Here is a 13,058-nt window from a genome sequence, read left to right on the forward strand (position 1 = left end):
AAGAAGGGTAAAAGTGAAAGCCACCTGTAACCGGGAGATAAGTGGGAAAATTTCTCATGCTCAAGATCTCACACAGACATGAGGTTGTATTGGCCATAATGAGAAAATGGATGAGGGAGTTGAAAAGGCTCAGTCTTGAACCCAGAAGCTCAGGTCTTACCTCAAACGGAGGGTGGACCAAGAGGATTGAGAAATATTTCCTGCCTGCACCATAGGCCTAGCACTGAATAACAAGCAACAAAAGTCTGCCACTGGAGAAGTGTGAAGTGTGTGGGAAAATAAATTGCAATAGCAAAAACAAAACTCATACCCAACTCACCCGGTGACTAGAATGATCCAATATGATACATACACTAATGACTGGATGAGAAATAAAAGTGCCCATTTTCAGCTGGATATGACTCCGTATCTACTGTTCTTTTTTATACAAAACCTTTTACCTAACTGAAAATGACAATGTATGTAAACAAGCACAAAAATGATGTATTCTCAAGACATAAACTCAAAGATGACATAGGTTGAATTACTCAACAGAGACTTAAAAATAACTGTGATTTCTGGGTTAAAGTTTCTAGTGTGTTATGGGTTGAAATGTGTCCTCCCAAAGTATATGTTGGAGTTCTGACCCCGGGTACCTGTGACTACATCCTTATTCAGAAATAGGGTTTTGCAGATATACCCAGGCAGTTTACAAAAAAAAAAAAAAAAAAAAAAAAAAAAAAAAAAAAAGGTTTAATGGACTTACAGTTCCACGTGGCTGGGGAAGCCTCACAATCATGGCAGAAGGCTAGCAGGAGCAAGTCATGTCTTTCATGAATGGCAGCAGGCAAAGAGAGACCTTGCGCAGGGAAATTCCTATTTTTAAAACCATCAGCTCTTGTGAGACTTATTCACTATCATGAGAACAGCACAGGAAAGACCCACCCCCACGATTCAATTACCTCCCACCAGATTCTTTGCATGACAGCTGGAAATTGTGGGGGTTACAATTCAAGATGAGATTTGCATGGGGACACAATCAAACTATGTCAGCCGCCATGCCTGGTGCAACAAGTTTTTAATAATTGAATTTATACTCTGTTCACATGGAGTTAAATTAGAAACCAATAACAGAGAGTTATCTAGACATTTCCTGAGTACTTGTAAATTAAGCAGTATACTTCTAAATAATAACTAGATCAAGGAGGAAATTGCCCAGGAAATTCATTTTATTTTGTACTTAGTGGAAAAGAAAAAAATACAACACAACAACATGTATGGGATGCAATTAAAATAGTGATTAGTGGGATTTTTATAAAATTAAATGCCTACATTAAAAAACATGAAAGATCTCAAATCACTACATAAAGCTTCCAACATGAAGAATAATTTAAAAAGGCAGGGATCCACCATCTCATCTCATCGCTGAACAAAATACACATCGCTTTGTTAGTCACTTTTAAATGTTCCTTTCTAAGAAACTGGATTTATCACCCTCTTTCTTTGCCCTCTCAGCTTCCTTGGGCCCTGAAGCTCGATTCCATAGACCCACCAACTGTGAAACATGTGGCAAGCCCTAGCCAGAAAGTGAGAGACCAAGAAACGCACAACAACCTGAGGCATTTTTAGGCAAAATCCCCGGTAGCAGCCACTTCGAGGTTGAATGGCATGGCTCACCTTTCGAATGCTTGTGGGTGAGTATGGAGATGCCCTGAAAATGTGAAGTGTTATAGTCACCTTTACTCCTGTTCTCAGTGATTGTTGGCTGAGAGACAGCACATGCAGCAAGAAGGGCAGCCAGCAGCTACTGCAGTGGATGGCTGCTTCCGTGGGCTGCTTGGTCAGTGTTGGAACCCAGGTAGCAGCAGAAGCAGAATAAAATTGCTTGAGTAGGAATTACAACTAGGAAAATGTTATTCTTAAAAAACTCTATACACAAAAGTCAACTTTGTTAAAACTGACATTTGGGCTATTTATGTATACATAGGTATTCTTTTAAGACCCTTTTTCTTTCTCTGTACAACATCTCAGTCAACTGAATCTTCTCTATTTCTCCATTTGCTTCTATCTGCCTCTCCTTCCTCTTACAACCCTTTGTTAGGGATGGAAGGTCACCAAGTTACTGGTGGTGAATCCATATGTGTCTTCGGCAACCTCAATTCTTGCCTCCTCAGAAGAAAGAATTTGAGTGAGGAGCATAAGGCAGAAAAACACAGAGACTGAAGCAAGTTTCAGAGTAGGAATAAACGTTTATTAAAAAGCTTTAGAATAGGAAAGAAAGGAAGGTACACTTGGAAGGCACCCAAGCAGGCATTGTGAACATCAAGTGCAGCATTTAACCTTCATCTTATGACTTTATATGCTGAGCCACTCCTGGCATCTTGCACCCCTTTCTCATGATTCTTTGCTTAGGGTGGGCTGCAGGCATGCACAGCGCCCTTCTTAGGCTTTGGGTGTGAGCATAGGCAGTGTGTTTTGGAAGTTGTATGCATGCCCATGTGAGACTTTCTTCCCTTTCCAGTGGTATACTCCCCGAAGGTCATACTCGTGCCATTTTGTCTCTTAATGCACATGCCCAGAAAGTTGCCTCTCTCTGGTGCCTACATTTAATTAACACTTTAATGTGGCAGCTGTGGACCATCAGGAGATTGTATCTCCCTGATACCAGCTGCCAAATTAACATTTTTAGGGAGGTGATGTGATAACCGTTGAACCATGCCCAATGATCGTTTGACATTCTTGGTGGGTGGGGGAAGAGCCCTCTCCTGCCCTGCTCATACCTGTCTAACTACCTGTAACACCTTGACGCCATAGGAGGAACCTTAAAAAAGGAAATTTCTTTGCAGCATGCCAACATGGCACAAGTATACATATGTTACAAACCTGCACGTTATCCACATGTACCCTAGAACTTAAAGTATAATTTAAAAAAAAAAGAAAAAAAAAAGAAAAAAAAGAAAATAGAATGAACAAATGAAAAAAAAAAAAAAAAAGAAAGGAAATTTCTGACAGCCTGGGATCCCTTAGGAAAAACAGAAAGGTGCCAAAGACTCTGCTGTTTAGAGGAACATGTTTTCCCTCAGGGAATCCCAAGCATTGTAAGCAGGCAGATCCCCTTAGGTCTAAGGCTCTGCTGTCTTTGTTATTATGTTACTTGATTGCTTTGGCTTTTCAGAGCTATGAGAAAATATATCGTGAGAGGACTTGACCCTGGTGTATACTGGCTTTTAGTCATGACAGCTACAGTGTTAGACGTAGCAGACAGCAGTGTTGTTTATAAGTGGTTATTACAACAGGGGACTATTTGGCTCTTTGCATGTTTTAGTCCTAAAACTTTCCTGATAGTGTTCCTTAAAGGGCTCTACCCTAAAGTTAGTAATCTAATGAAGGAACAAGTCAAGTTAAAAGACTACCTATCAAACTAAATCATTCTTTTAAACTGTTTGTAAAAGAAATTTACATCTTTAAAGAAAATCTTCCATTTGTAAGGGCATTTCTGTCTCTGCACTGAAACCACTAGGAACTTTATGGGGAAGACAATGGCTTAAAGTTTATGTAACAAACCACGCTTTTGTTTAGATCTAAGTTCTGTAACTTTGAGATGTAAATTTTCCCCTTCATAGGTGGCCTTTAAAAGGTTTGGCCTTTAAAAATCAAACTGCCATGGAGACTGCTTTACCTGTAATTTTGGTTCACAGCCTTCATTGGATTATCTATTGGGCCAAACAAAGTAAAAACTGCAAGAAGCTTGTGTTGCTATCCCATGCTAAGGTTCCACGTTATTGGATCTTTGTTTATGACTGCATATACATGTCTAAATGTATTTATTTGTATGTACACTTATTGTTATATGTGGTGAGCACAAATTGGGTTATAAGTAAAAAAGTGCTAAAATATTAAGTAAATAAGTCTAAGCAATTTTCAAGCTCACCTGACTTAAGTATAACTTTACTAAACAAGCTGGCTTTACAATTATTGGTAGAATAAAAATAGAAATGCCTTCAGAATTGTCAGCATACATTTTGTCTGAATTTTCTGTTTGTCTTTGCTAGATATTTTAACATTTCAGTGTTTGGCACAGAAGGTTGTAAAACTATACACCCAGCAAAAACAAAATGAACTTGGTTTGTGTGTTCCGTTTTGATGAATGCGAGTAATTTATGAAAGAAAAATATTTTGGGCCTCCAAAATCACTAAGTTGAAGGGAAAATTCAAGCTGGGAATGCTTAGACAAACCTGCTGTTAGAAATAGATAATGAGTGCCACAAAGAAAAGTCAGCACAGAGACAAAGTATTTCTCAACAAGGCCATTTTTATTTTCTGCAGAAAGGTGCTCCTCGCAGATGGAACAATTTTGACAATTTTGGTGGCAATCCGTGTGGGGACTCACTGTCCTCTGGTGGTGGTCTCTAGTCCTCTCTCATGAGGATGGGTCCTACCACCTTCTTTTGGTGGCCTCAGGGGTGAGGAATCAAGACCCACCCAGTGTGACAATAAACCCAGACTCTCAACAACATGGAAAGAAACTGGCCAGCAACCTGCAGTAAAGGATTCTCACTTACTGCAGCAACAATTCTGTGCACAGAACAAGGAAGGAAAAGCCACAGGAGCCAGTAAAATACTTCCTGGGTGGTCAGATTCTGGAGGGCTGAATGTGTGTGTGCATGAATGATCACAGACAATCCTGCTTGTGGTGGTGTTTGTGTGGATGGTGACAAGTCCTACTGCTGGACAGAGTGAGTGGGTCCTCTCTGCAGTTTGGTAGCTACCTCATATGGCTTAGGGTGGATTCTGCTGTGGGATTTATACCGGCATGCCCACGCTAAGAGGGGCCTAATTCTGCCTCTGGGGAGCAGCCAGAGAGGACAACATGAATGAGAAGTGTGTGAGGGACATTCAGAGGGGGAAAGTGAGGAAACAGGTCAACCTCCCAGGGCAGGCAAAGCAAGACATCCCTAGTTTGAGGGGTTGAGCCTTCCACTAATTTCAGGAGATTGAACCTGACCACTACCCAACATGGGAAACGTTTCTGGTAAAACAAGGATAGGGAGTAAAGATGACTCAGGGAAAGGTGAAGGTGATCAGATTTCTTCTAACAGTCCTTTAGGGCATATGTTAATATATTAGAAGGATAATGAAAGGCCCAAAAACAAGAAAAAGCAGCTGCTGTCCCAGACCCTTCTCCTATCCCTGTTGTCCTCCTCTTTATAAACTTGCCTCTTGGGAATCATCCCAAGAGCCCACTCGCTACCAGCCGAAGTACCCAGGGGGCCAAAACCTATAAAGAACACAGAACCCCACTCTCCAGACAATATAAAGGGTAAGAAAGAGTAAAACCAGGAAACTCAAAGGAAGAAAAAAAATCTTAGAAGAGAGAGAAAGAGACAAAGAGGGAGTCAAAAAGAGAGAGAGAGAATCAGAGAGAGAGAGAGAGAAAGAGAAAGATAGAAGTGGTAAAGAGAAAGCAATGTACCCTATTCCTCTAAAAGCCAGGGTAAATTTAAAATCTATAATTGATAACTGAAAGTCTTCTCCGTGACCCTATAACACTCCAATACTGCCTGTAAAGAAGCCAGACGGGTCACACCAGTGAGTGCAAGACCTTAGAGCTATTCATCAGATACTCCAAACTACCCACCCCATCATTACGGTAATAGATTTAAAAGATGCCTTCTGGGCTTGTCCGTTAGCAGAGGACAGCTGGGACCTATTTGCCTTTGAGTGTGAAGACCCTCACTCCAGTCAAAAATAGCAATACCAATAGACAGTCTTACCCCAAGGCTTTATGGAGTCTTCAGATTTATTTAGTCAAATATTAGAACAAGTAATTTAATTAGCAAAGGTAAATGCCTAATTGAGCTTGAACGGATTAAAGGCATCATATCCTTGCCTGTGCTGGGGACTAAACAAAACTTAGACAATTTTAAGATTAGTCAGATGCTGTCATCTATGGATAGACTCTTACGTCCTGAAAACAAAACCCTTATACAGAAAGCTCACGCAAGACTGGCAAAAACCCCTTCCTCATTTGGCAATTACCAGAAATCCAATAGGTGGAAAGGTTAAAACATCTATTAGTTTTAACTGCCCCTGTCTTAGCTTTACCCTCCTTAATCAGCCATTCCACTTTGTTGTCAGTATAAACAAGGGCATAGCCTGAAAGCACGGAGGCCACAGACAACCCATATAACCTTCCCATCAAAAATTCTTAACCCAGTAACCTGCGGATGGCCCAAATGCATTCAAACTGTAGTGACAACTGCTTTGCTAACAGAAGAAAGTAGAAAAATAACTTTTAAAGGAAACCCCATTGTGAGTACAACACCTCAACAGGTCAAAACTATCCTAAGTCAAAAAAGCAAAAAAGTAGCTTACTGACTCAAGAACCTTAAAGTATGAGGCTATTCTGTTAGAAAAAGATGATTTAACATTAACCACTGGTAAGTCCCTTAACTCAGCAGGTTTTCTGACAGGGGATCTAAACCTTAATTAATGACAATACAGAGATCTGACCAGACCTAGGAGGGACTCCCTTCATGGCAGGATGATAGATGGTTCCTCCTGGATGACTGAGGGAAAAAGATCCAGTAACTGATAGGGAAACCCTTGCAGAAATGAAGTTAGGAAAATTGCCTAATAATTGGTCGGCTCAAATGTGTGGGCTGTTTGCACTCAGCCAAGCCTTAAAGTACTTACAGAACCAGGAAGGAACCATCTATACCAATATTAAGTTAATTTGGACTAAATGAGGTCTTATTAATTGCAAAGGATAATTAAAATCCCAAACTTACAAAGTTTTCAACAGAAGTAAAATCTGCTAAAAGTTAACAGTGTAACATGTATTCATCCTCACTTCTAATCTTATGGCCTTAGGCAGTCTAGTCCACAAACATGAAGGAAATTTGCTTTGGAAAAGAATGGTTATCATCTTAAAAAAAAAAAGGGGGGGGGGAGAATTTATATAAATAGAATGTCATATGGTAAATTCTTGTCCTAAAATAAATTAACTGGTTGTTTAAAGAAAGGGTTGTTTACAAGTCAGAAAGTTGAGACATGTCAAAGATTGTGAAAGTCATGAAAAATTATCAAAGGGAATTTATGCAAGAAATGTTATATAATTTAAAAGTAATTAGGCCTCCTGAATGTAAAACTATTGAAGAAACAGTTTATGTGCAAGGTGTGTAAGGAAAGTAAAATATACTTTTGGTAAAAGGATTATAAGGAGGCATAAGAATGTGGATTTTTACCTACATTAAAAGGTTAAAAAATGTTATCCAAATCCCTTATAAAGGAAATCTTGTTCCAACTACATCAAGGAGCCCCAAAGGGTCCCTTAGAGACAACATAAGTAAAACTAAGAAAAAGGAAATCTCTCAGCAAGAAGGCACTGGGGACTGTAAAGTCCACTGCTGATGTCCCCACTTTTAAAACAAAAGTTCAGTTTACTAAAAATTATATACTTGGTCTCGCTTCCACTTTCCCGTCCCTCAAAACTAAAAGTCTTTTAGCACAGACACCACCCCTAGAATTCCCAGTAAAATAGCACCAGCCTGAGAACCATGTCCTCATCAAAGGGATGTAAACAGGGGAAACTCGAGCCAGCCTGTGAAGGAACCTACCTTGTGCTGCTAACCACCGAGACTGCCGTTCGCACGCAGAAAAGGATGGGCACATCATACCCGAGTCAATAAGCTGTCATCACCATCAGAGTCATGGGCCATTGTTCCAGGGTCAAGCTCTACCAAGTTAAAGCTAAGAAAACTTAATCTAGCTATCTTTAATTTTTCTTTTTTCCCTTTAACTACTTCCCATCTTAGTATTATTAATATAATTAGATCTAACTCATCTCAAGTTATTACTTTTAATGCCTATTTTGTTATACCTTATGGAGTCATAGGTTAGATCTGTGGATACATGAAAGCATCTTAACCATTATTACTTAAGAAAAGCAATGGCAATGGCTCTTTATTATACTTTTTAACAGATACAAAATAAAATAATCTTACCCGTGATTTATTTATCATTTCCATGAAATTGCATCTGGTTTCTAGAGAAGTTTTAAGAATTAGGTAGCTGGCCAGTGACCGCGGAATGTTAGTCTCATTACTCTGCATTCTAGCCACTTCAGTCTGACCTCCTATACAATAAGGGGGAATTATCTCTTGACAGTACAGCAGCGATATCAAACAGTTTGTGAGCATTATCCAGGAAGAGGAGATACTCTGCTTTCACTTTCCCCAGAATGCTAAAATCATCTTTTTTGGACCCCAAGAGGCATTGAAAGAAAATATCTCAGGTAATCATGAAGATAGCATCTTAGCAGAGGTAAAGGTGATTCTGCTTATTGCCATGACTAAATGAAATAATGTATATAAAGCACTTTACCCAGTTCCTAGTCCATAAGAGCTTGGGTATCATATATTTCTTTTCTAATGGGGTTAAGGTTTTTGTATTATCATTAATAAGGTGTTTATATTAACATGAATATTTATTTTTCTAATGAATAGGCAATGCCTGAAATGACACAGTCTTTCATGTTTTTACTAATTGGTCACCTTTTTAAGGTATTGCCTCTTTTAAAATACTTGTCTTTGCTAAGTACCAACATTATGTTCCATTTCTGCCAGCACTCCATAGGATACGTGAAATGTGAAGAGCGCTCTGTGTCTATACTTTTAATCACACATCAAATGAGACACAACTTAAACAGAGAAGTCATTAACAGATATGGGCATACACTACATGCCAAGTTGGTAGATGAGAGTCACTATTTTATCATGACTAAGTACATGATTTTACGCATGAAGCTCTATTCTACTGAAGGCTCTGAAACCTAGGAAAAGTAACCTATGCTTTCTTAATCCACTTATTATTATTCTTATGATTTGCTTTATAAAACAGAAATACTACTGCTACCTACCCAGTAGTGTTCTGAGGTTTAATGCGATCAATATGTATAAAGCAGTTAGCTTTTAAAGAATGTTGAGAGATGTGAGGGCTTATGTTGCTAAAATTCCAACTTGTGAATTGATATGGTTTGGCTGTGTCCCCAACCAAATCTCATCTTGAATTGTAGCTACCATAATCCCCATGTGTCATGGGAGAAACCTGGTGGGAGGAAATTGTATCATGGGGGTGGGTTTTTCCTATGCTGTTCTCATGATAGCGAATAAGTCTCACGAGATCTGATGGTTTCACAAAAGACTTTTCCCCTGCACATGCTCTCTTGTCTGCTACCATGTAAGACATGCCTTTGTTCCTCCTTCACCTTCTGCCATGATTATGAGACCTCTCAAGTCATGCGGAACTGTGAGTCCATTAAACCTCTTTCCTTTATAAATTATCCAGTATCAGGTATGTCCTTATAGCAGCGTGATAACGGATGAATACATGAGAGCACAGGAACTTGGCTGGTTGACAAGTGAAGAATTAGGCAAGGTTTTCATCAAAGCTATCCTCCCTTCCCTCAATCCTCATTCTCAACCACTACATTCCCAGTACGTTGTCAGTACTGAGTTTGCCCCTTGGTTGTTAGGAAATTCACCAACTTCACTTCAGAAACAAGAGATAGGAAAGAGGTGAAAGTATAGCTTATTTTACTACGCAATATTATCCCCCTTTTATCTACACAGTTATCAGGTTAATCACCATTGTCATCATCGTGTGCTCTTCATGTAATCACTCTGATTTTTCCTAGAAGGCTCTTGTCCAGTGATTTTATTTGCTTTTCTCAATGGGCTACGAACTGCTGTATTGCTTCCCTGCTAATTTGGTTATGGACTTTACATATATTCTAATTTATTTGCCACATACAAACTCAGCTTTAACAGTGATTAGTATAGCACAGTTTCTACCTATTGAAACAAAAATAACAAGGTAAGGTTAGAAGGCAAACATATCTACACATGCAGTTTGAATCCCCTGCTATACTAATTATGTAAGTGATTTTATTGTATTTTATATCCATCCCATTGACTAATATTACACATTTTTATAGATAATTTCACAAATACTGAACAAAATTAAGTTGGTGAGAAAGGGGATTGTACTCTGTATCTCTACTATGCTTCAGGAAAATTATATTTCAAATTTTCTCATTTAATTATATAATAAAAATGTTTTGATCAAATATTCACATATGGAGACTGCTATAGAATCTGGGAATAAAAGTAGAAATGAGACAAGCATGGGTGCATTTCACATTCCTAATTTTTAAACTCCAAACATTGTCTGTTGTTTTCTACCTAACCTAAAATTAATTCCCAAATATGCTTTGAACATTAGATATTTTACAAGAATATTAAACCCCCAAGTAGTATAGACTATCAAGGCTGAGGTGACTCAATGTTTATTAGCAATCCACATATCTTTTTCTTACCCTTAATTTTGCTTCATAAATAAAAGGATGGAAATTGACAAAAAGGTGAAGTCTTTAGGGTTTATAATGGATGACTTTGTAAAACAGGAATCCTAAGACGTTCTGCCTACCAAGGTTGAATATACATACACTTGAGAATATATATATGATATGTATACATATTAATGTATATAATATATAATAAGTATTAAATAAGTAAAGTTTTAAAACTTGTCCAAACAGAACTAACAAGGAGTCTGTCTGAGATTCATATTCTGCTCTGTGACTCTATGTCTTGCCATTTTCCTTAACAATACTTAGTCTTTGGGGAAATTGAACACCTGATTATTGATTTTAGCATAAGAAGAGATACAAAATATATCTTATTTCATATAAAATATAATACTTATTATATAATACATTGTATGTTATATAATGTATATATCTTTTACATAATGTATAATATATAATATATCTTACATATATATTATGTATCTTATTTTATATAAAATAGAATACCTTATATACAATATATCTTATTTATATAAAATATAATACTTATTATACATAATATATGATGTATTATTTTATAAATAAATATACATATGTTATTATATTTAATGATATATAATAAATATATACTAATAATAATTATAATAAATAATATAATAAATATATTATTTTACAAATTTTATAAACACATCTTATTTTATATAAAATATAACATTATATATTACATATATTATTTTATAAAGAATAAATATATTTAATATATACTACCAAATGTATAAATACTATATAATAATTATAATAAGAATATATAATAACGTTATTTTATAAATTTTATTATTTATACATAAATATATTTTATATAAAATATAATGCTTATTTCACATATTATAAAAATATAAATGTATAAATTAGTATCAATAAATATATGTATAAATATATTTCAAATATTATATATACTTATTTCATATATTATATATGTGTTATATTTTATAAAAAATAAGATATATTTTATACCTACATATAATAAATATTATATTTTATGTCTTGTTCTTATGCTAAAATCAATAATCAGGTATTCAATTTACCCAAAGACTAAGTATTTTTAAGGAAAAAGTCAAGACATAGAGTCACACAGCAGAATATAAATCTCAGATGGACTCCTTGTTAGTTCTATGTTTGGACAAGTTTTAAAACTTTCTTCATCTCAGTTTTCTTTCTTCATCTTTTCACTGAGTATAATAATAGTTTCTATCTATCAGATTATCTGAGGTTTAAATGATAAATATGATTTTATAGAAATATGATGTACTCAAATAGTATTAGGTTTCACTAAATAGGAGTATTTTAGCTATAATATAGGAAATTTTCAAAGCATTAACCATCACATAATATTATTATACTGCTGACCAAGCAAAGAGGATCACTGACAAGTCTGAAGGAGAGTTGATAAACTAAAGTTTACAGTTTTAGATTTTGCTAATTATATTTCTACGTGGTTCCTCAAAAATTATTTTCTCTACTATTGTCATAAGAAAAAATATCTCTTATTCAACAGGTCATCAGAAACTTATCTTATAGTTTATAATAATACTAATGAGAATACGTATTTGTTTGTTCAAAAAATACTTAGTGTCAACCTGTTTGCCAATTACTGGGCCACGTACTGGGAAAGAATGTTTAAAAAACAAACAACTATCTGTCTTTGTGGTACAATTTTAAAACCTGTAATTTAAACAGATTCCTAATGTTTTCACACAACTTATTTCATTGAATCCTGATAATAACCAATTGAGACAATTTTAGTGATGGAAACACTAATGATCAGAAAGTAAAAGAGTTTGTTACCTTGCCTAATAATTCCAAATCTTGTACCAACAGCACACATCCTAACAGAAGATGTGTATTATGTGCAACTATTAGTACACAGTGCCCCCAGGTTGTGAGTTTTCATGACATAATTGTCAGCAGACATTGGGTCTTTGTTGTTTTTAGGGCTTACCTCCATTACCAAACCATCTGTAATTGTCCTTTTTCTATACTTGCCATTTCCAGTAGCCTGAATCAGGTCTCCTCTTCCATCGGAGCATATAATTGAGAGCTGATCTGCAGTGTGAGAAAGCCTAAATTGAACCATTTTCTTAATCTAAAAAAATTTCTTTCACCCTCATAAGTTTCTGCTTATTGTTAGAGCTACAGAATAATAAATGCTTGATTACTTGTTCTTTTATAGCTGCAGGTATTGTCTATTTCTAGAAAACAGCTATTTGTATATTACATTTTACAAAAGATTAGATCTATCCGCTCATTACCTGAGGAGTATGCCTACATACATAATGTTTATCTTGCAATCTTTCCTCTATCCTACCTGCTTCAATTATCTTTCTCCCCTTCTGATTGTTTGGCGTGTATTGCCTGAATTACTAGGCCATGAAATGTTCTTTTTCCTATAACTCAGTCTCTGACATTTCCAAATCTTCCTTGTGAGAGATATCAAAAAGGAGCACTTCATTTCTTTACAGAATTAATAAGATGTGTGGCCTTAATTGCAACCTTTTTTGCTAATTAAAATGCAGCAGGAATGCATATGGTGGAGGTAATGTCTGAATTTACTGCTGGAAATATTCATGACTTTAAAATTTTATGCTTTTGAAATTGTACCTTTTGTATATTGAAATATATATAAATATATTGAATCCTGTTGCACAAAACA

At 36.1% G+C, this 13,058-nt stretch overlaps 1 long non-coding RNA gene across 1 annotated transcript in view; it reads left to right on the forward strand.

Annotated features, from left to right (window-relative positions):
- Positions 1 to 1,614, forward strand: part of LOC139357772 (uncharacterized) — a 179,256-nt gene extending 177,642 nt beyond the window's left edge. Inside the window, exon 3 of the long non-coding RNA XR_011611465.1 lies at positions 1,495 to 1,614. This is a non-coding gene — a long non-coding RNA (uncharacterized lncRNA). The remainder of the gene's footprint in view (positions 1 to 1,494) is intronic.
- The last annotated feature ends 11,444 nt before the right edge of the window (positions 1,615 to 13,058 follow it).

Source organism: Macaca nemestrina, chromosome 13 (genome assembly GCF_043159975.1).
Source record: "Macaca nemestrina isolate mMacNem1 chromosome 13, mMacNem.hap1, whole genome shotgun sequence".
NCBI lineage: Eukaryota > Metazoa > Chordata > Mammalia > Primates > Cercopithecidae > Macaca > Macaca nemestrina.